The sequence below is a fragment of the Schistocerca gregaria genome, chromosome 5 (genome assembly GCF_023897955.1).
Source record: "Schistocerca gregaria isolate iqSchGreg1 chromosome 5, iqSchGreg1.2, whole genome shotgun sequence".
In the NCBI taxonomy this organism is placed as follows: domain Eukaryota; kingdom Metazoa; phylum Arthropoda; class Insecta; order Orthoptera; family Acrididae; genus Schistocerca; species Schistocerca gregaria.
This window is the reverse complement of record NC_064924.1, coordinates 446,788,757-446,810,912: the sequence shown is the minus strand read 5'-3', so window position 1 is coordinate 446,810,912 and position 22,156 is coordinate 446,788,757.

Sequence of the window (22,156 nt, the reverse complement as noted above, 5' to 3'; positions counted from 1 at the left end):
GCTCGTCACAATACGCCAGTCACTAGTCTTGATGAACTATGGTATCGTGTTGAAGCTGCATGGGCAGCTGTACCTGTACACGCCGTCCAAGCTCTATTTGACTCAATGCTCAGGGGTATCAAGGCCCTTATTCCGGCCAGAGGTGGTTGTTCTGGGTACTGATTTGTCAGGATCTATGAACCCAAATTGCGTGAAAATGTAATCACATGTCAGTTCTAGTATAATATATTTGTCCAATGAATACCCGTTTATCATTTGCAACTCTTCTTGGCCAGTAGTGTATTTAAAATCGTTAGCAACAGATTTTCTACGAGTATGCTATACGAGTTGTGCCTACATTCATATTGATCTCTTTTATTACATTCAGCATCGTTTACCACACCCAGCTTCCTCGCAACTCGCACTGGTATTTTATATCTCTCCCTAGACGGTCCGCGCACTGCCGTGCGTAACATAATGCTCCAAACTGCCTTATACGAAAATTAGATTTTACAGAACGACACACCTCGGGTTCTATTGATCACAGAGATAAGGGGTCGACAGTTACGCGTAGTAATTGGTCTAGCGACCATTTATATACCCATCGATCAAAATTTTTACGTTTGGAACTTCCTACAGTCCAGAAAACCTGAACAAATAATTTGGTTGTTTTGTATTAGGTGTAGTTTATGGTGGATCTTAGGCTGCTTGTAAAAGCACAATTTTTTTCGTTGGCAGTTCCTGAGAAAACCCCAAAATCCATGATTTTTGTCTACGAAAAGAGCTAGTTGTTGGAATGGCAACTTATATTATATCTATTCATGCCAAGTCGTCGAAATTTTTACCATAATTTCTCTGGGATCCTTGAAACGTTTTTGTTCCATCATTAAGTACCGACCTCTAGATTTTCAAAGTTACCGTACATACGCACGTAATATCCGGTCCGTGGACTAAATGTAGTTTTAAGTGAAGTTGCGAACACATGGCAAGAGTCCCGGAATCGTTGCTAGGGTTCAGAGGTCACCAAAGTTCTGTTTTCATCAAACTATGTTTTGGAAACTTCCTAGCAGATTGAAACTGTGTGCCGGATTCGGACTCGAACTCGGGACCTTTGCCTTTAGCGGGCAAGTGCTCTACCAACTGAGCTACCCAAGCACGACTCACGCTCCATCCTCACAGCTTTACTTCTGCCAGTACCTCGTCTCCTACCTTCCAAACTTTACAGAAGCTCTCCTGCGAACGCAAAGGTCTCGAGTTCGAGTCTCGGTCCGGCACATAATTTTAATCTGCTAGGAAGTTTCATATTTTTTTCCACTCTTTCGGCTACAAAACCCTACTTTTCAACATAAATTCTGTTCAGTGCGACAGCTTCACGCCACCTTACTGTGAGGGCTTGCATGTCCGCATCGTACCGTCGCAGCTTATATCATGCTGTATCAGTGACCTCCCATTAATCCATGCTTCTCACTAAGTGCACACTTCGCTTGGCCAAACAGACGTGAGTCTGAAGGTGCGAGATCGAGGCTGTAGGGTGGATAAAGAAGAATGGTCCAATGAATTTTTCTGGACTCCTCTCGGGTACGCAGGCTTGTGTGAGGCCTTGTGATGTCTCAGAGAAGTTCGTCTGCCTTTCTGTGGCGACGAACATGCTGAAATCTTTTCTTCAATTCTGTGAGGGTAGCAGATTACAGTTCGTAGTTGATCGTTGCACCATCAGGGATGACATCAAACAGTACAATGGCTTTAGGGTCACAGAAGACCGTCGCCATGACCCCACCGGCTGTGGGTGCGGCTATGAATTTTCGGTTCGAAGTAATGAACTCCTGTAACGATATTTGACAAAAAGTTATTACAAACAGCCCAGTGACGAGCAAACTTTTCCGCACATACAGTCCTTCGTTGTTCTTTATGGTCTGTTAGGCGGCAAGAAACCCAGTGAGCACATACCTTTGACTTACCCACTTGTGGACGAGTGTGTCAGCACTAACAAAAGAGACGCCCAGTTGAGCAGCTAGATATTTGATTCTAATCCATCGATCACCTCGACTGACAGCTGTATGGGGCTGGCTGGCGCGCGGGAGAATGGACGGGCTAGTGCGCCCTTGTTGCAATAATGACAGACGGCTCTCCCATCGACTCACCGTGCTTTTGTTCACTGCCAGGTCTCCGTAGATATTCTGCAAGCGCCTACGAATATCTGTGATGCTCTCGTTTTCCGCCAAAAGGAACTCAATAGCAGCTTTCTGCTTGGAACGCAACTCGCCAAATGATGTCATTTTGAAGACTAAGCACAACACCACTATCTATAGGAACCTCACGAAACTGCACGGTCGAACGTGAGAATATTCCACGATTTCCCACATTAAATATCGCATTTCTTCAACCGAAATACCATGCCTGTTCGGAAAGTAAGTTCCAGTCAGTATTGAAGTGGATATCACTGTGAAAATCAAAAATGTTTTATTTGCAGCAGTTAGCTACAACTTCCAGTCACTTCTCTACTTAGTCGCCGCTCCGACTTGGACATTTGTAGTAGCGTTGTATCAATTTTCATGGACCCTCGTCACAGAAGGCAGCTGCTTATGCTTTCCGCCAATTCTCTAGGCTGATCTGCAGCTAATTGTCTGTGCCAAAACGTAGCCAGCAGTTCATATGAGCAAAGACGACACTCAGAAGGAGCCAGTTACTGGTTGTATTATGGGCAATCAACTACTTCCCACCGGAAACGCTCCAGGAACATTTTCATTCCCCCTCTGGAATGCGGCCGAAATTTGTCACGAAGAAGGAACCTTATTCGCAGTTATGTTATGTGGGCTGCATGACATCAGGCGAAATCTCACATCGAACCCTCATACTTGGTGGGAGACACTACTTTCTAGGCAAATTTAGGTACTCAGAAGTGAAAATAGCGACATGGTGCGATCGACGGGCGTACTAGAGACACCGCCCAACACATATGTGCAATACTTCACAGCTGTTTCCGTTTCGAGACCGATCAGATCGTGCCTTTCCGAAGAGCTCATATGAAGCTCTGTCTCTGTATAATGTGCTCTTCACACCTTCATAGATACGCCTAAAGTGGTAATGCAGTGACCAAAAGTGTGCTAAAAATTGTCAGAAAACACTGGAAAAAAAGACTGCCAAAATTTATGTAAAACTGAAAACAACTGTAAAGTAACAAAACACTTATAATAACGTTTTTACTCTTTTCAGACAGAAATCATAAGATGAGAGTCTTCGATGAATTGCTCTCAATGAACGAAGTATGGAGAAGATATAAAAATCAAACTTTTTTGTGATAACCATTTTTTTTTGAGTCATCAGTCTTCTTATTGGCTTGATGCGGCCCACCACGAATTCCTCTCCTGTGCCAGCCTCTTCATCTCAGACTAGCACTTCTCTTGGCCGTTAATGTCTTTTTTGCCAGTGCTAGTCTATTTCTGATGTCCTCCATGCTGCATTCATCATTTTGTTCATCACTGGTTGTTTTACTACCTAGTAGTCCAATTCCTTGACTTCGTCTACTTCGTCATCATTAATCCCAATGTTAAGTTTCTCGCTGTTCTCTTTTTTGCTGCTTTTTATTACTTTCGTCTTTCTTCGATTTACTCTCAATCCATATTCCGTCATTAGACTGTTCGTTCCATTCAGTAGATCCTGTACTTCCTCTTGACTTTCTCTCTGGATAGCAATGTCATCAGATAAACGCATCATTGACATACTTTCGCCTTGAATTTTAATTCCTCTCTTGAAACTTTCTTTCATTTCCGTCATTGCTTCTTCCACGTACAGATTGAACAGAAGGGGCGAAAGACTACATCTCTCTCTTACACCCTTTTTAATCCGAGCACTTCGTCCATAAGTCGTCCATCCTTATTATTCCCTCTTGGCTCTTGTACATGTTATATACTATCCGTCTCTACTTATGGCTTACCCTTATTTTTCTCAGAATTTCGAACATCGCGCACCATTTTACATTCCCAAACGCTTTTTCCAGGTCGACAAACTGATCATCATCCAACACATCCTCAATTTTCTTTTCAATTCTTCTGTATATTATTCTTATCAGCAACTAGGGTGCATGAGCTGTTAAGCTGACTGTGCCACAATTCTCGCACTTGTCAGTCTTGCAGCATTGCAGCATTCGGAATTGTGTGGATGATATTTTTCCGAAAGTCCGATGGTATATCGCCAGCCTCATACATTCCACACAGCAACGTGAATAGTCATTTTGTTGCTACTTCCTCAAATTATTTTAGAAATTCTGATGGAATGTTATCAAACCCTTCTGTTTTATGCATCTCAAGTCCTCCACAGCTTTCTTAAATTCTGATTCTAGTACTGGGTCCCCTGTCTCTTCTAAATCGACAGCTGTTTCTTCTTCTATCATATCAGACAAATCTTCCCTCTCGTAGAGGCCTTCAACGTACTCTTTGCACCTATCCGCTCTGTCCTCTGCACTTAACAGTGGAATTCCCGTTGCACTCATAATGTTACCAACCTAGCTTTTAATTTCACCGAAGGTTGTTTTGACTTTCCTTTTATGCTGAGTCAGTCTTTCTAACAATCATTTCTTTTTCGATTTCTTCACATTTGTCATGCAGCCATTTCGTCTTAGCAACCCAGCACTTCCTATTTCTTTCATTCCTCGGCGACCTGTACTTCTGAATTCCTAAATATATCGCTAAACATTTTTATACTTCCTTCTGTCATCGATAAAGTGAAATATATCTTCTTTTACCCATGGTTTCTTTGCAGTTACCTTCTTTGGACCCTTGTTTATCTTTCCAACTTTTGTGATTGTCCTTTTTAGAGATGTTTATCCCTCCTCAAATGTACTGCCTGCTGCACTATTTCTTGTTGCTGTATCTATGGCCTTAGGGAAATTCACCCTTATTTCGTTATTCCTTAGTACTTCCGTATCCGACTTCTTTGGGCATTGGTTCTTCCTGACTAATGCCTTGAACTTCTACTTCACTACTGTATTCTTATCTGAGTCTATATCCTGTCCTGGTTACGCCTTACAATCCAGTATTTTATTTAGGAAACTGTTTGACCATGATGTATTCTAACTGAAATCTTCCTGTATCATCAAGCCTTTCCCAAGTATACCTCCTTCTGTTGTGATTCCTGAACAGAGTATTCGCTCTTAGTAAGCGAAATTTATTGCAGAACTCCTCTATCATTCCTTGTCCCAAGCCTGTATTCTTCTGTCACCATTTCTTCTGCTCCATACCCTACAACTGCATTTCAGTTCCCCATGACTACTAGATTAACATCTCCCTTTACGTATTGTATTTCCCTTTCAGTACCCTCATATACTTTATCTCTTCTTACCCAAGTTGCGACGTATACATGCCTACGTCGCAAGGCATGCATACCTGAACTATCGTTAATGGTGTTGATTTGCTGTCGATTCTGATAAGAACAACCACATCACTGAACTGTTCACAGTAACACACTCTCTGCCCTTCCTTCCTGTTCATAACAAATCCTACTTCCTTTATACGATTTTCTGGTGCTGTTGATGTTACCCTATATTCCTCTGAGCAGGAATATTTGTCTTCTTTCCATTTCACATCACTGACCCTTTGAGCCTTTGTATTTCCTTTTTCGGTTTTTCTAGCTTCTCTACCACATTCAAGTTTCTAACATTCCAGGCCCCGACTAGGAAGCGTTATCCTTTCGTTGGTTATTCAGTCTTTTTCTCATGGTCACCTCCCCCTTGGCAGTCCATTCCGGGAGATCCTAATGGGGAACTATTCCGGAATGTTTTGCCAATGATGTGATCATCATGACACTTTTTCAATTACGGGCCACACGTGCTGTGGATACACGTTATGTGTCTTTAATGGCCTGGTTTCCATTTCCTTCTGCATCCGCATGCCGTTGATCATTTCTTCCGCCTTCAGAGTAAATTTCCCACCCCAAGGATACGAGAGGCCCCGTCCCGCTCCTACGCTCTCTTGGACGAGATCGTTGGCAGATTGAGGGTGACTTCCTATGCCGGAAGTCTTCGTCCGCCGATAGAAATTTAAATATTGGCGTGTTTCGAACCTGGGTCCAGGAACGTAGACTGTTAATTAAAGCTGCTACTCCTGGACTACGTGTGCATCCGTTCGTATCTGTTTTTTATATGTATCAAAGTACATTAATGTGATGAAGTATTTAAATAAGCTGTCAAAATTTTCTCACCTATAGAATTCTTTTTACATAAGGGGCCCTCACTGATGTAGCAGGGAAAAGAAGGGAACTAGAGGAAAAATGCCCCTATCGTTGTACAAAGAGGCGAATATAATCCTCTTTTAAAAACTCTCACAGAAGAGTGGGGAACCAGCAGTCTCAATCTTCAATCCGCTTTCCTCACCAAAATTTTTGGCATGCACATTCACTCTTTTTATACTGAAAGAGAGTTTCTGGAAGACAGTGCCGGTGGAAGAAGGAGGATACAGTGCCAGTGGTAGAGAAAGAGCAGGTAGTGACGGTGGGAAAGTGGCAGTGAAAGAGAAAGAGAGATGGATAAAGACAGTAGGAAAGAGAGAGGGGATATTAATAGTCAGTGAGAGACCAGTTTAACAAACGGCAGTTTGTGATGGCTCGGAAGCTCGGTGTGTGGATTTCGCTAACTGTACGACTTGTCGGGTGTTCAACGAGTGCTGTAATAAATTTATTCAACACGTGGCGAGACCAAGGTGAAACCACGTCCTGACGTCATCAAGTTGGGCGGCCACTACTCATTACATGTGTCAGAAATAGTAGGCCGGGCAGAACGGTAAATCGAGACAGGCGGCAAACTTGACGGAATTAACGTCATACTTTTATCTTGGGCGGAGTAGAAGTGCGTCTGAACAAATAGTGCACCGATCACTCTTAACGACAGGCCTCCTAAGCCGAGGACCCAAGAATGTGCCAGTGCTTACGGCATGACACGGCCTTTAAATAAAAAAAAAATTATATAACTTTACGATTACGTTAAATGAAGTCTGATTTGGGGAATGGGTGCAGAACTTGAATTGTCGTGTTGTGTGTTGTAACTGCAAATGGTGTGCTTACTCTGTGTTATGGTTAGCTAAACTTTGCACGAATCGATTGGGTAATGCACCTACCACCACCAAAATCGAAATTCAGTCACTGCAAAATACATTCAGCGCTTTAGGCACTGAATCATCTGGCTCTGTTCATAATTGATAACTTTGGTCCCTGTGCACATAACAAATGAATTAAATTATCTTATCTGTAGAAAAGCAACGGTGTAACGCGATATTTTCTGGTCTCTCATAAAAAAATGTAAACACCTTCAGCAGTGTGCAATGCTGGCGATAATACTTGAAATGTACGTGAAATTCTTTTGGCTGATAAACGAGAACATTTAAGAAAATTCAACTTCTTTAAAAAATGTATGACCTGAACTGGAAGGCGGTACTGATTTTGGTGAATTACTAACATTTATATTTTTTTTAGCAAAATTATATTGCAAGATAAGTTTGGCTTTTGAATAACATCTGACAATTGAAATAACATTACTCATAATTGATTCACAAACAGTGAGATTTAAACTGCAAATATGATCTAACATCATTAGTCCAAGATAAACGCAATAGATCTGTTAAAAAGTATTGAAGGCATTACAAAAATGAAATATTTAACTAGCCTCTCTATCACAATCGTGTACGTACGTTCTGGAGTTACTTAACAAGTGTAAAATATGAGCCAACTCATCTATACTAAGGCATTGGCAAAAACAGGAATCATAATTATTGAACATCTTTACCTTATTTCCATGAAGACTTCTGCTTCCATGTTCAACAACACTGACATACCTTCAGTAATCTAACTCTTAGTGGCTTCACACAGTACACCCCAAAAACAGCCTACTCCATCGTCTTTCCCTCACAGACAGCTACTTACAACTGTGCGCCCAGTGCTCTGTTACTCCAACAAAGCGGTATTCGATACAGAATATTATAAATTACACAGTTCCATGAAGTTTGATGCAGTAACAATTTATCGATGCCTTGCAGGGAACAGAAAACTACTGCTAAAAAGCTGAAATCTTGAAATTAGATGCCTTATAAACAGATGTATGCCCTAATTACTATTATTCAAAAAGATTTCGTGTCTTTTAATTCTGCCACCTATGCAACCAAAACGATAGTAAATTAAGCGCCAAAAGTACTGAAGGCACAAACTTCACTTTTTAATTTCTTAATACATTACGTACCTGCTCATTTAAACTTCAGCGAAACTGGGGTCCTATAAAGTCAAAAGTCCAGGCACAGTGGTTTTTAATGATTTCGATACGATGTTTCAAGTGTGCATAAGACCCTTTTGCAAACTGTTTCAGGTTTTCCACTCAAATGATAATGGAAGGCTTTGTGCAGCTACCCTGGGAGAAGACAACATAGAGAAAATTATTATAAATTAACAACGATCCTAATTAGTGAAATGTAAGGTAAACACTCTTTGTAGCTATTTTCAAACAACCACGGGCATTTCGTGGTCTGTTTTCACAGTAAGGGATGTTATCTATCGACATCTACATCTACATGGATACTCTGCAAATCACATTTAAGTGCCTGGCAGAGGGTTCATCGAACCAGCTTCACCATTCTCCATTATTCCAATCTCGTATAGCGCGCGGAAAGAATGAACACCTATATCTTTCCGTGCGAGCTCTGATTTCCCTTATTTTATCGTGGTGATCGTTCCGCCCTATGTAGGTCGGTGGCAACAAAATATTTTCGCATTCGGGGGAGAATGTTTGTGATCGGAATTTCGTGAGAAGATTCCGTCGCAACGAAAAACGCCTTTCTTTTAGTGATTTCCAGCCCAAATCCTCTCCCATATCTGGCGATAATACAAAACGTGCTGCCTTTCTTTTAACTTTTTCCATGTACTTCGTCAATCCTACCTGGTGAGGATCCCACACCTCGCAGCAGTATTCTAAAAGAGGATGGACAAGCGTAGTGTAGGCAGTCTCCTTAGTAGGTCTGTTACATTTTCTAAGTGTCCTGTCAATAAAACGCAGCCTTTGGTTAGGCTTCCCCGCAACATTTTCTATGTGTTCTTTCCAATTTACGTTTTTCGTGATTGTAATATCAAGGTATTTAGTTGAATTTACGGCTTTTAGATTAGACTGATTTATCGTGTAATCGAAGTTTAACGAGTTCCTTTTAGTAATCATGTGGATGACCTCACACTTTTCGGTATTTACGGTCGACTGCCACTTTTCACACCATTCAGATATTTTTTATAAAGAGTTTTTCAGTTTGTTTTGATCTTCTGATGACTTTATTAGTCGATAAACGACAGCGTCATCTGCTAGCAACCGAAGACGGCTGCTCAGATTGTCTCCCAAATCGTTTATATAGATAAGGAGCAGCATAGGGTCTATTACACTTCCTTGGGGAACGCCTGAAGTCGCTTCTGTTTTACTGAATGACTTTCCGTCAATTACTATGAACTTTGTCCTCTCTGAAAGGAAATCGCAAACCTAATCACATAACTGAGATGGTATTTCATGAGCACGCGATTTTACTAAGAGCCGCTTGTGTGGTACAGTGTTAAAAGCCTTCTGGAAATCCAGTAATACGGAATCGATCTGAAATCCCTTATCAATAGCACTCAGCAGTTCATATGAATAAAGAGCTAGTTGTGTTTCAGAGGAACGATGTTTTCTAAACCCATCTGGACTGTGTGTCAATAGAAAGTTTCCTTCGACGTAGTTCATAATGTTCGAACGCTATATATGTTCTAAGATACTGCTGCATATCGACGTTAACGATATGAGCCTGTAATTTAGTTGAATATTGGTGTGACCTGTGCAACTTTCCAGTCTTTGGGTACGGATCTTTCGTCGAGCGAACGGTTGTATATGATTGTTAAGTATGGAGCTAATGCATCAGCATTATAAGGACACAATTATTATTAAAAAGTCTGATCTCTTTCTGAACTTTGGTTCTGTCTCTTGCGTAATCAGGACACCAACCGAGGAACTGCTGATATAGCTAGTTGTCCAGTTCCAGCCGACCTCTTGGCGGCGCATCGCGTCATAAACCGCTTCCAACGGCCGCGGTGCGTGAAAGCAGCGAGCCAGCTCCCGTGAATGGGCCGTACGTTAGAATCTGACACTGCTTTGTGAAGCCTCCTCTCATCTCGACGAAGAAACGGGATAATTATGTGGGACTTTAGAAAGTCGACTGTATGAAAGAGCAGTTGTCACGTATGACAACTTTCAGACAAGCGAATCAACTTTCGCTGTTTACGCAACTTAACGAAAATTTTATGAAGTGCCATCCGCCGGTGAGGTCAACCGTCGAAAGATTGTCGCAAATTGCTTTATAGCCTTTGGAAACCCTTTCTCATGTCGCGGTTGTTGTCACCGCGGACGCGGCTGCGTTGCTTTAAACGAAAGTCTTGCGACCCGAGAGCCAAGTGTGTCCAAAGAACCGGCTCCTGTGTCTTTGTGTGCAAAGGATGGGAATTAATGGCGCGCTGTAAACCTGTGGCAATCAGCCGTTCCGACGCGTTACGCTGCCGCCATGTTTCGCCGACGTAGCGCAGCCGACTACCGCACTTCGTTACTTTTATTGAAGTTCTGTTGTCTCACAGACCACAGCAACGGCAGCCAGAACATTCTGACTATTGCTGTGATTCGATCGTAACGGTAAATTCCGTAGCTCACTCTGAAATTCTCTGTATACTAATGTGTTTCGAAATGGCGGTTTGTCTTAGAGACAAATATAGACTCCTAACTTAACGTTGTCCTAGAATTACAGACAGAACCCCAGTGCCAATAACAGCTTCACAATTCAGTTTCGTTATTACATATATAGCTCAGAAAATCTGTGAAGTTCGAAGCACTAGTAAGAATGTGCAGGGTAATCCACGAGAAATATTACACCCCGTTAAATACACGAAAGGTTCATGATGGCAAATAAGGTTTCCGGTAAAAGGAGGTGTACTGCAATTTTGTTACGTGGCAAGTAGTATACGATATTAAGTTGGAAGGTATAATTCTTTTTCTCTTCATTTTAACACTCTCGTAACGACCGGAATAGTAATATAACGGCAGTTGAAGCTGTCTAGTGCCACCCTCTCCATCTCACAATCAATGGAGCTCTAGCACCCAGCGTCCTCAACTACTTGTTGGATGTATTCCAATCTCCGTGTTTGCCCATAATTTTTGTTCTCCTCAGGTCTATCTACTAACATGAAAGTTATTCAGTGATGCCTTAAAAATGTCCTATCATCCCGCCTCTTCTTCGTATTAGTGTTTTCCATAATTCCTTTCCTCGCCAGTTCTAAATAGGACCTTGTCATTCCTCATCTTATCAGTTCACCTAATTTTCATCATTCTGCTGTAGTACGACATCTCGGACGCTTCGATTTTCCTCTATTCTGGTTTTTCCCACAGTCCATGGTTCGCTATTATACAATGTTGTGTACCAAACGTACATTCTCAGGAATAATTTTCCTCAAATCAAGGCCTATGCTTGATACAATTAGACTTCTTTGGGCCAAGAATGCCCTTCTTACTGTGCTAGTCTGCTTTTTGTGTCCTCCCTGCTTTACCCGTCATGGATTATTTTGCTGCCAAGGTAGCACAATTCCCCTAGTTAATTAGTTACGTGTTCCATTGATCAATCTCACGGTAACCGTTATGATGTGGAACGTTCAGGTTCAGAAGAAATGCGCACGTTAATCAAGTTTTATATCTGCTCCCGAATAAGCCTTGTGCTTCAGTACCTGATTTCGGAATATTTGTCTGACCATGATGTAACCAAGGCCTTTCCCAAACATATCTCCTCATCTTGTAATTTTAGAACAGTGTTTTTGCTGTTTTGCTGTTACTTGCTGAAATTTGTTGCAGAATTTAATTAATCTTTCCCCTCTCTGATTCCCACTAGCAGGGCAAAATTCTCCCGTAACTCTTTCTTCTATTCCTTCCCCTACAACCGCATTTCAGTTCTCCACGACTATTAGGTTTTCATCTCCCTTTACATACTGAATTACCAGTTCACTATCTTTGTATGCTTTTTTCTTTTTATCTTCTACCTGTGACGTCAGCATGTATACATGAACTGTTATTGTCGATGTTGATTTGCTGTAGAATCAGATGAGAACAACGCTATCACTGAATTGTTCACATTAGCTTCTTCCTGCTCTGCCATCCTATTCATTACGAACCCTACTCCCATTATGCCATTTTCTGCTGCTGTTGATATTACACCATATTCTTCTGACCAGAAAATCTTTCCATTCCACTTCACTAACATCCACTGTATCTAGATTGAGCCTTTTCAGGTTTTGTACCTTCCCTACCACGTTCAAATTTCTGACATTCCTTGTTCTTCTGTTGCCGTAAATGAGTCATCAGTAAAATTCGTATATTTGGTTTATCACTGGTGCATCATAAAGCTACCAGCTACTTCTGACACTCTAGTCGTAGAATATTACCGTTTCGCTGGTTATTCCATCTTTTTCTCATGGTCACTTTGCAACTGCCAGCTCCCTCCTAGATATTCAAATGCGAAATCTTTTGCCAATAGTATTTAATCTGGTGTTCTCCTGTCAATTTTTTCTGTTGAAGATCATATTAAAACTTCGATGTGCTTACGTGACTTCTTTCTTATTGAGTTCTGGCAGTGGATTTTATTACGAAACTCACTGTGGTGTATCTCATGGACATAGGAGAAGACAAAGCTACCCAGGATCCAGATCAAATACAAATACAGTGTACTTTTATCGTGAACTAAACGTCGTTCACTTTCAGATAGAAACTAATTTTGATAAAAAATGTCTTTCACTACCTGGTATTATACTCTTGGGCCTAGAAAAGTGAAATGGGCTTTGGTTACATTTTAAAGCTACCTTTCGTAGCAAAAATTGTTCCAAAGCTTGCTTCTACACCAGCCAGAGATGCTGGGCTGATAATTAATACTGGCACATTATTGAACAATGGACTATTCCTGCTCTGATCTATGAAGTGATTTAACAGCAATCTTTTCTCCATAATGTTCCAAAATAAATCATTCAAGGTTAATTTCTCATAAAATTAGTCTTGAATTACACTTTAAATAAAACTGAAAGTCTTTCTTATTTAACTTCATAACAATGGTAGGATATTTTTCAGAAATTAATGTTTGGTTAGCCTATTGATCTCATACATTGTCACAACTCAAGATACATATCGCTCAAAGGAGCTAACACTGGACCAGAATGAACATTCAGTGAGGGAATAAGATGATCGAACCAAACTAAGCTAACAGAATGATCTGTACCAAGTAAGAGCGAGACACTGTTGCCTCTGTTACTTACAGAGTAATACAAACAAACGAATTCTAATCTAGAATATTCCTACTACTTTACTCTTGTATTCCTTTTGTGAACAAATACTGTAATATATCAGTTAAATTAATTAAAGTTTATTTTTACAGAAATTTCGGCTTAATGCCATCAAAGAGTGGCTACGCAATGATCAATACGACTCTTTTTTAATTAGACGCCACATCTCCTATGGGTACAGGTACGTGCCTTTAGTGTTGTTTTTAAAGCCTTCCGCATCCTCATGCCCTTCATCATTGCTCATTCTTCGGAATTTAAGGGCGTCCCTCCCTAAGGACAAAAGAGTACACTGAACCTCTGTCCACTCCTCCACCCTCTTTGTCAAGGCTATTGGCAGAACGAGGTTGACTTATGTGAGAAGTCTTCGGCCGCCATTGTTGGTGATTTTTATCTCAAATTCAACCATCTTCTACTTTCGAACCCGGGATCTGGTGGTTCTTGGAGTCTATCACTTAAACAGTAGTTCACTCGCAGATACGAAATTCTAACATAGAAACGTATGAGTGAAAGAGACAAAAACTTTGTCACTGACATAGCTTAAGCACATTTTGAAAGCTAGTGTCTCTGTGGAAAGTGAGTCAGAAACCAAAGATGCCTGTTTTACTGACGTCTCATTTACATTAACAAGGGAACATATACATATGAATGACGTACAAAAATAAAATTACCAAGTTGCTGAAGATAAGAATTGGATTGTGGAGAAAGAAAATATATTCAGTACGACTTAATTACTGTTGCTTACCACCGACAAATTTACTAGAGTTCCCGGTGTTCAGAATTTATGATTAGTCTCAAGTTCGTTACACGATAGAGCCCATTGCCGATTTCCTCTGCTGTCTGTGCGGTCAAGCAGTCACCTCCGCAAAAGAGCTTACTAACGGCCGGTTGTTCGGAGGTAGCTGGTTCTGATCCTAGTGGTATACTAGATTTTCATCACCAGTTGTTGTCTGACAAAGTTTGGAGGCGTTGTGACTTAAAGTACCTACTCACCAGACTTTGTTCCAGCCATCAGGACCCAATTCCAAACACCCGTGTCGTATGTCGTGCGACGAGGACGTATTCACTGTTGATGGGGACCCGTACGATGGATGCTGACGCTAGTCACATGACCCTTTGGTGGACTTCTAAAGCAGTAGGTTACCTGTCGGCACCACGTTTCGCTCTCTCCTTTCTATCTGCTCATCAATAACATAATTATTACATTAAATTCTACTTGCAGTCATGAAAGTAACCCAGATCGCCACACTTAGGTAAAATGGTATTTCATGTATGTAGCATACAGAAATATTATCTTTCTGAACTGCTTAATAAGACACGATATCTCTGTAGAGATCAGCCGCAGCTCTACTCAAGGTTAAAAGAATCACGGTAATGTCTTGATCGTACAATTGATTTCATTGATATGTATTGAACTGGTCGCATGAATTTATTGGGCGGGAGATCCACTCCGAGTAGCTCGGCCGCGTAGAGCAAGTCTTCCAATTTTACTCCACTTTGGCAACTTGCGCGTCGATGAAGAAGAGAAGAAGTGATGGAAATATAGATACCCAGTCTCGAGCGAATACCCAGTTGCAGGACAGGAACTGAACCCGGAAACCTTCATTCTAGATACAGCAATGCAAACCACAACTGCTGCGGACTTACTTAACATTCTTTGATGAGCTTCATCAAGACACAAATAGCTAAATTAGCATTAGCTTTTTATCTTCCTCTGGTAGAGACATAGAAAGACATAGGAAGAGGAGGAGAGCGATTTTTGAGGATGGAGCAGATTAGAAGCCTATCCCATGAATGAAATTCTTATACTGCATTTTCGCATGTGGCTATGCAACCTGGGTTCTCGCTGTTGTGACCATCTATTGGATGTGATCTGTGCAGCACGTAACTAATTAAATGTGTGATAAATCAGGATCATTAGATATAGAATCAACTTGTAAAGGAAATTTTCGATCTGTTAATAAGTAACATGCAGGAACTTTTCCAATCAGTTAACGTAGAATAGGTATAGGTGACCATAACGCTATTTACAACATCTATTGTTAGAGGCGTTAACAGGAATTTTGAGAAAAGTAAGGACACATTTTTGCTTCGAGAAGGAGACAGGAAAGAGACTGAATGATTTCTTAGTCAACATTAAGGATCCATCTCTGGAATTGAAGACTTGAAGCACAAATTGTTAACACTCACAAGCACTGTAGAAAAATCATTTTAGGAAATGTATTACATAACGATAAAAGTTTGGAGGGACGGGGAAGATCCATCGTGGACCAATATCCACGTTAGAAAGTAGCTCTGAAAGTAAAGAGAGCTTTCAGTTAGCTCTCTTTGCGTCTGAATAGATTCACGGCTATTTAGATAGCAACACTTGATAATCGCCATAGGAGACGAAACCTGTCTTTTGTATATCAGCGGAGCTCCTGGCGCTGAAATTCTGATAAAAACACAGCTTAATCACAGATTCAAGCGAAATCGAAGCCTTGTTGGCAAAGAAAATATGAATGAAACAAAGTGAACGTAAACATCGCACTGCGAGAAACGTTCAACGTATTCGAAAATATAACTGTCCGATAGAGACCACGAGATTTCCTAACAAGACTTTGGTCTTACATAGTGTCAGTAAACATATCATAATCGATTGCTCAGTCATTCGCTCATCACACTGGCAAGGAAACGTAAAATAACGAACATAATACCAAAATACTTGACTAATACTCGGTAATAGTTAAACCTCAGAAGGTCTGTGAAACTTGAGTTAACCTGTTCGTCCTTTAACGGAACGAAATAGCTTTTAAAGTAACATTTGAAGTACGGAACGGACTGTTATTGTGTTATTACTGTTCACAATGCGTGTAACTTGTCTAGAGGACATCGTCGGGAGATCCGAGAGGCTGTTTGCCGAAGGTGTTGTTGTCTGTCGGCAAGAAGCGGCACCAGAAAACTGCGAAGGCTGGGTGTTTGGTGCAGGGGCTGCCATTTGACCGTCGACGTAACCAGTTCAAAATGCTGAAAGGGAATAGACGGAAAACTAATTACTGATCAATTAAGTTAGATTCAATAAAGCATTGCAAATTATTTAAAAATAACCTTCCCTGGCGACCTAAAGTGGAACTACCATCACATAAAACTAGTTGTAGCCAAAGCAATTGAAAGGCTGAGATTCACTATAAGAATCTTAAGGGAAATTAATTCACACAAGAAGCTAATGGCTTACAAAATATTCGGCTCATTTTCGAGAACTACGCATCAGTCTGGAAAGCTGTCAGAGTATGATTTACGGAAAAGACAGAGAACATCCACAGAAGAGGGGCGTACTTCGTCAGATGTTCGCTGAGAAAGGGTTAGAGCTTAGGGATCTGGTCATGAGATTCCTGTGGCAGGCTTCACCAGAGGTGCTTTCTGTATCATTGTGAGGTTTAATATTAAAATGTAGAGAGCATACGTCCCAAGCATAGTATTGCCATACACTGCTGCCTCCACGAACAACTCGCAATACGTTCCACATGCAAAATCAGTAAAACTGGCGTTCATACTTAGGCTAACCGAGAATCGTTCTTACCGCGCATCACTCAAGGAAGAGAGAAAATTATAACCGTGATAAAAGTACCCTCCACTTCATATAGTGGCTTGCCGACAATAGTTGTGAATGCACACAATTCCTTGCATTTCCTAGACTGATGTCTCCTATGACAAAGCGCAGGGGCTCGTTTTTCTAGCCAATAGGAGGGGCGTGAGGGAGAGGGGAGGGGGGCAATGGATGCCAGAAATGTGAACCAGACGCACTATGTAAATGTGTTCGCTCATCTGGTGTAGACCAGCATCGTACAGAACTACTTACGGCACCATGAGTACCCGTCCTGGCGTCTGCGAACACCAAATGGCATTGATATTCAAAGTAAACGCTGGCTACGAAATTGGGTGAAAGTCAGCCGAATGCACAGAGGGAAAACTCACCATGCAAGTTAACCGGAATGTTGCCAGGTTCATATGTACCCCAAAACCAGCTGATCATTCGATTTTGAAGCAAATGGATTATGATTCAATACACACGGACGGTTTCATCAACGTAGAAACATAAACTGGATCTGCAGTATCGATACTGAATTGCAACTGACTGTCCTTGGTAAACATCGTATTCAGCTTCAAAGATCGGATGAAAAACTTACCAGGTGGAAACTGGGATTGGAAGAACATGACAGTCATTGTTGGAACAAACTAAACTGCTTTACAGTCTTTGAATTCTTTTTCCTTCTCGACCAATTCCCAAATTTTCATCAGGTGTGTTCAGTCTGTGATCCTCTCGTGCAGTATATAACTGTTCCATATCTACATCTTCAGTTACACTTGCATTCTTGAAATTTATATGAAGTGCGCGATTCAGCTGCGAGCTGCACAAATGTCTTGAGTGTAATTTCTTTTGCTGTTGAACTATTATTTCCGAATACGCCATATATGATTCGTAGCCTATGGTTTGTCGTTTACTTTGGCAACAACTGAGCGTTGGTGTGGTCATTCCAATCTATACTTTTACACACTGTTACTCTCATATATATGTACAACGTGATTATAGCTATGAGTCATTAAACCAGTAGCGAACTGATTCATTATTTCACGTGCATAAATTTGCATTTCTTTTCATTAACAGCACATTTTCAGTCCTTGGACCAGGCTGACAGTTTACCGGGACGTACATGGGTATTACTGTAATTTCTACCAGTTAGAAATTCCTCATAGCTTACTGTACAGCCTGCGAGTAGCCTGAGGGTGCAACCAAACCCCTCTGCTAAATAATTAATGTACAAAGTGAAGAGTAACGTTTCTACTACACTGCCCTGAACCACACCGTATGCTGCTTCAGTGTGTTTAAAATGTTTATAAGGGGTACTTGCTGCATCCTGCTTCTCAGGAACCGAATCAACACCGTTTGCTCTTTACATAGTGTAAGGTGACGAGATGCTAACATTTTGCAAGAATATTGCAACCTCGGGATGATTTCTGAGCGGCCAGAGCCGGCCACGCCCCTGTTATGGGATGGGGCGTTTGTCCAGCCACTCGGAACCTTCGCCATCCACGTACTTGCAACGATGAAGTGTTCTTTTTTTCTTGGTGGAGCGTTTTCAGGACGGGTGTCACTCTTCCCCTTCTCAATCCCTATTACGAATGAACAGAGAAATCGCGAAAATGTGGATAGTGCAGTATGGATCACTAGCGCAGTGTGCGATATAGAATAAAAAGAAGATCGAAACGCAGCACCTTACTCTTGGCTGCAACGTAACAGCGGGAGGACGCGAAGTAAGTGCTGCACGTGACAGGCTACGTATTACTTCCACACCAGTGCGGCAGCACACATGTTTGAGTATCTGGTGTAGACAGACTGCTGCTATTTATTTATTTATTTTATTACATCTATGATATTTTTGTTAGTACGTTGTTATAAATTTATTTAGTGTAAGGTGGTGTAAATCGGACCTAGTAATTTCTTGCGGCTATAGAACGCTTATCCGAGGTTGGATCTAAACGCTATATGCGTTAAATTATAGGTAATGTAAAGGAGCTACTTCTTGAAAAATATTTTTGCTATACCATGAATAGTTTTTGAGATATCCATATTTTTAGAAACGTCCATTTTTGCCATTTGCAAAAATGGTGGGATAAATCCGACCCCCAGTTCTTTTGGATGATTTTGCACAGAAATCTAAATGAACTGTTTTTTGGGAAATAATTATAAGCAATTATATTTTTTACATAAATGAACAAAATGTATTCAAAAAATAACAATGTTTAGAGTACTAAAAGTACTGAAAGTTAAATGAATGTAAATTGTAATTGAAAACAAATGATTTCATTGCACGGCGGTGCAACATCAATGTCGATCTCAGAATGTTAAAATCACGAGCCACAGCTCGTTAAGACATTCTCATTTGCATTGCAGCAACTGCGTTTTGTCATTTTTAGTTTATAATGACGTACCACTTTCCTAAAAATAAACAAAATGTTTCAAATGACTCTGAGCACTCTGGGCCTTAACTTCTGAAGTCATCAGTCCCCTAGAACTTAGAACTACTTAAACCTAACTAAGCTAAGGACATCACACACATCTATTCCCGGGGCAGGATTCAAACCTGCGACCATAGCGGTCTCGCGGTTCCAGACTGTAACACCTAGAACCACTCGGCCATTCTGGCCGGCTAAAGATTAACAAAAATTCACTTTGTTTACATAAATAAATAATGCCATAGACATAAACGATAAAAAAATAGGCGGTCGGATTTACCCCACCATTTAGCGGTCGAATTTACCAAACCACGCCTTTTTTATTTACCACACATAGAAACAATTTACACGACAATTCCAACACAAACGATACATACACTGAATAAGTCACTAAATGCACTGCAAAAGCGCTTATCGTTTGTTTTGAGATTGTTTTATTTAATAAGGCAAAACTAGTAATGCAATTTGAACGAAAATTAAATTGAAACAATCTAAAACACACTTGTTGCTTTTTAGTGTCTAAATGTCAAATGCGGCAAATCTGTCAAGGCGACATTTTCGTTATTTCGAATGCTCTATATAGTGACACTAATACCAAATCGCTCCGCTTTGCCGTTTTTCACAAATAGAGGGCGGTCGGGTTTGCTCACCCGGTCGGACTTACCCCACCTTACCCTACATTAAATGTTGATGAATGTTTGCTGTGCCTCATGTTACGAAAGTGTCACTATTACTTGTAAATTCCAGTAGATGATAATACGAGGGTGTGGTTACGAAAGTTGATTCGCCGATCTGATATAGATCTGAATAGCTGCAGGATTTACTTATTTCTTTTCTAGGTAGTAAAGCGTAGTTGCGACCCTGTTATGCGTTGTTCACTTTATGTTTGTCATTTCGAAAGTTACCAGTTACAATAGGGCCTCCGCTGAATTTTAATGTATGAAGTGGTGGGACAGAGTGAAGGTGAAATAGAAGTGGTGAGGTAAAGGAGCTGGTACACTGAAAGCCAATACATAAGTAACCCTGAAAACTCATGTAACGTCACAACGGTACTGATTAGAATTGGCATGTGTTTAAAGCGAGAGTTAAGTTTCATGTCACCGATGTTACTGGAAACCACGCTGGTTTCTATAACTTGCTGCTCGCTGACCATCTGTATTCACTACATACAGCGGCAGCTCTGAATATTAGCAGGAGACCACAGAAGTACACACCACCGGCTAGCGGGTTAAGGTTACCGTCGCGCATATCAATTTCCATGTTAACATACGGAGCGCAGCTCACCGTGGACTGACGTTCGCTCTCCTGGTCGAGCCAGATGGTCGAGAAATGCGGATCTGCAGTCAGAACACGTACGGTAGGCGGAAACACGAGTCGCGTGCTGTGTGCTCCTCACTCTTTACGCCACACCTGCCCGGAAGAGTTAGGTGTGAATTGCGTCCGCCCGTGATTACCGCGTACGGGCTCGCCCCGTGCGTAGAGGCGCAGGTAGTTGGTGCACGTGAGAATCCCGGAGAACAGGGGCTCCACCTATCATTACGGCTGGTGCTGGTTGCGGCATTTCGCAAGCGGTAGCCGTACCAGCTGCCAATTACCGCTGCGGGTAGCCCTGTGTGGACTGTCGAATAGCTCACGTCGTCCGCTCCCAGACCCGCACCTGCTCTCGCGCATGTAGCACCTCAACCATAGGACTACCGCCACAATGCACTCTGGTGGTGATCGTTGAAAACGGTTATCGACTTTTGAACATAAAGTCGCACCAAAAAGTATTGGCACTGTTACATTTTAGTGGTTGTAGGTTAAACGAAACATATATTTCAGAACAGAACCCAGACACGGGCCACCTTACATACATAGCTTACAAATATGTGCAAATCACCTGTCCGTAAAGTTTCATACAGTGTTATGAATATAAACATCGCTCTTCTGCATCCAAAAACAAGTATTGGCACACGCGTATGAATCAGACAGTGTGTTCGTTTTCTTCATTGATCTTCACCTTCTAATAGCTAGTGTGCATCCCTTTAGCATCTATAACAGCACGTCAACGCCTAGGAATGCTTTGTATTAAATTCCGGGTGATATCAGGGGTAATTTTCGACCATTCCTCCAGGAGCACTTTCTCCAAGTTTTCACCGGCCGGACTCCTTTTTCTGACTTGTGTTTCAAGATGAGCCCACAGGTTCTCAATGGGGTTCAAATCAGGGCTCTGAGGTGGTGTTAGAACCCTTCTGAGGGCATTGTACAGTAAACACTCCCGGGTTTTCATGGCAGTATGTTTTGGGTTGTTGTCTTGCTGGAAATGAAACACCCCAGTAAGGCCCATTGTCTGTGCACTAGCGTGTAAGTTACCTCGCAACACGTCGATGTATCCCATATGATCCATTATACTGTGGATTACAGCTAGATTTCCAACGCCGGACGACGCCATACAGCCCCAGCCCATGACACTGACCCCATCGTATTTGACTGTGGGATGCATGTGTTTGATGTCGATGTGCGCATTCGGCTTGCGCCAAACTTTCTTTCTTGCATCAAATCCTAACACATTGAACTACGATTCGTTGCTAAATATCACAGTGTTACAGAACTACATTGGTTTGCTGATGTAGTTCTTAACAAACTGCAGGCGTTTCTGCCGGTTAATTTCCGATTTTATGGTTTTTTCCTGGGAGAACGTCCATGCATGTCAACCTCATTCAACACATTTCGTATAGCTTGAACACTAACCGTCTTGTCGGACGTTGTCTGAACGACCTCAGCAATAGTTGTTGCACTTGTAGCAGGTTCCTTCCGAGAAAGTGCGATGATGCCGTGACGCTCTCGGGTTGTAAGCCCT